The 2,464-nt window shown below is 39.3% G+C and overlaps 1 long non-coding RNA gene across 2 annotated transcripts; it reads right to left on the minus strand.

The window, feature by feature from the left end:
- Nucleotides 1-506: 506 nt before the first annotated feature.
- Nucleotides 507-2,249, minus strand: LOC140528825 (uncharacterized). 2 transcript variants are annotated; one of them, XR_011975313.1, is made up of 3 exons: nucleotides 2,155-2,249; nucleotides 1,055-1,146; nucleotides 507-696 (listed from the first exon to the last, which is right to left on the minus strand). It is a non-coding gene; the product is annotated as an uncharacterized lncRNA (long non-coding RNA). The 2 variants fall into 2 exon arrangements; XR_011975312.1 differs by having other exon boundaries at nucleotides 2,055-2,249.
- Between the last annotated feature and the right edge of the window lie 215 nt (nucleotides 2,250-2,464).

The following is a 2,464-nucleotide window of genomic DNA, read 5'->3' on the forward strand; positions in this document are numbered from 1 at the left end:
CACTGAAGGCCAGCTTGATGGCCCATTGCTGGACCTGATATCAGAAAAACTCATCTGCCTGAGTTCAAATCTGGCCTCAGACACTTACTATCTGTGTGACCCCTGGCCAAGTCACTTAGCCCTGTCTGCCTCAGCTTCTCATCAGTAAAATGAGCTGGAGAAGGAAATGGCAACCTATTCCAGTATCTTTGCCAAGAAAACCTCAAGTGGGGTCAAGAAGAGTCAGTCACAACTGTAACGTGATCTAACTCATAGAGTTTTTGTGAGGAGCAGTAGTGAAAAAGTGCAAAGAAATTGGCAAAATTTAAAACATCACATAAAGGCAAGTGGTAGTAGCGATAGTAGTAGTAGTAGGAGCAGCAGCCATAGTAGTAGCAGTGGTAGTAGTAGTAGTAGTAGCAGTAGTAGTACTAGTAGTAGTAGTGGTAGTAGTGGTAGTAGTAGTAGTAGTTAGTAGTAGTATTATTGAAATCATTCTATAAATCTTAGCCTGAAATTCCAGGCCCTTCACTATTACTTGATTTATTATCATATAAGAGGCCTTCCACTGCATTCTCATCCATCACCAGTTGTCTTGACTTTCGTCTTGCCACTAGACTTCAGTGGCTCCAGAGGAAAGAGCAAAGCTGGTGACTTTGTGCATCACTCTAAATCACGTAAATCCAACTCACACCTCCTTGGGATGTTACTGCTGCTCTGAAAATGAAAGATGAAAACAGCAATAATATTATTGTATGATATATAATATTTTATTCATATATCATGTTATATATAATGCTTACCACCTGATACAACCAAACAAAGCTTATGCTCCAGTCAAACTAAAATTAGACTGAAGAATATACAGTCATTGAGCCTGGATTCAAATCACAGCTCCATTACCTAACATCTGTGTGACTGCTGGCACCAGACTTCTCTGGAACTCAGTGTCCATATCTTTAAGCTGGCACTGAACTAGATAATCTCCAATGTTCCTCCTATTCTAATTAGCATTTCTATATATTACCAATGTAAAGAAGAGGAGGGGAAAGTCCCTATGTACAGTGAGGCTCACCTGTGATGAGGAGTTGTGCCCGTATGTGTGGCTCAAGAGAAGATAAAGAAGCCTCTTCTCCCCCCACTCTTCTCCATGGCAGACCTTCATTCCTGCAGCAAGGGATATAATCAGATCCCATCTAAGTTTTGGTCACTTTGTCACTGGAAGGAGGGAGGCCCTCCAGATTTATATTGAAGCTTTGATCTATTTTCTGCCTAATACCGATTCCACAATGAAAAGACATTGCAAATAGTAAAGAAATTATAACAAAAATAGAAATCTTAGAAGGTATGCATACGAAAATATACACTAGACAATACAGGATAAAGAAGGTTTCCCATTGGGAGCGAGATAGTCTGGCTCACCCAAAGAGGGAATCTTGGTTCTTACCTGAGGAAAATCTCCTCCAAGTCTCTAGAGCAGTAAACTAGAAATAGGGGCATTACGGAGACTCCCCACACAACTCATGTCTTCTCGGACACTCTTCCTTCAGCAATAAAGTGTGGTTGGCCTCATCCAACTTTTCTCTTGAAGCTAGGAGCTTTGGAAATGGCTTGACACTCAAAGAAGACTTAAAGTTTGAGAAGGGGTCAAATGAAACTGACCCTGAAAAGCCCCACAGAGGAAGTATCTGAGAAATAAATCTCTCGTCTCTCACCAATGCCACCCTACCCCTCCCACAGAGCTGAACATTCATTTCCATCAGTAATGAGAGAGGCTGCTACCAATGGTCTTGGGGACTGAGGTTATACCAACAAAATCCAACAAGAAAAAGTAAAAAGAGAAATTCCATTTTTTAAATGACAAAAAAAAAATGTAGGATTCAATCTGCCACAACATATAAAGGAACTCTATGAACACAATTTACAAAACACTCTCCACACAAATAAGGACAGATCAAAATAAATGAAGACATTAATTAATCGTGAGTAGGTCAAGCCAATATAATAAAAATTATAATACTAGATAAATCGATTTACTTATAAATCCCATGCCAGACTACCAAAGGATCACTTACTGGAGCGATTTTAAACCAGACCAGTCCTAGCACCAACCCATAATGGGTGACACTTATCCATTGCACCTATACAGTCTTTATAGATCCCATCCATCTCTACCTTGAAGACTAGTGTGGCAAACTGAATGGCATGTTGGCCTCAAAGCCAAGCATATGTGAACTTCAATCACTTTAGAGTGATTCACTTCTCTCAGTTTTATTTTCCTCATCTGTAGAATGAGGATAATAATAGCACCTACCTCATAAGGTCACCAGGGTCCATTAGAATGTTATAAAATATAGTTCTATATGCCTGTGAAATATTATCTTTTTTCCTCTTTCTTTAAGCAAAGTAATGAAACAATCACTTCCATCTCATACTGAATGAATTTTAATAGCCTCATAACAATGAATACCACTAAATGCCTAAA

Source organism: Notamacropus eugenii, chromosome 1 (genome assembly GCF_028372415.1).
Source record: "Notamacropus eugenii isolate mMacEug1 chromosome 1, mMacEug1.pri_v2, whole genome shotgun sequence".
In the NCBI taxonomy this organism is placed as follows: Eukaryota; Metazoa; Chordata; class Mammalia; order Diprotodontia; family Macropodidae; genus Notamacropus; species Notamacropus eugenii.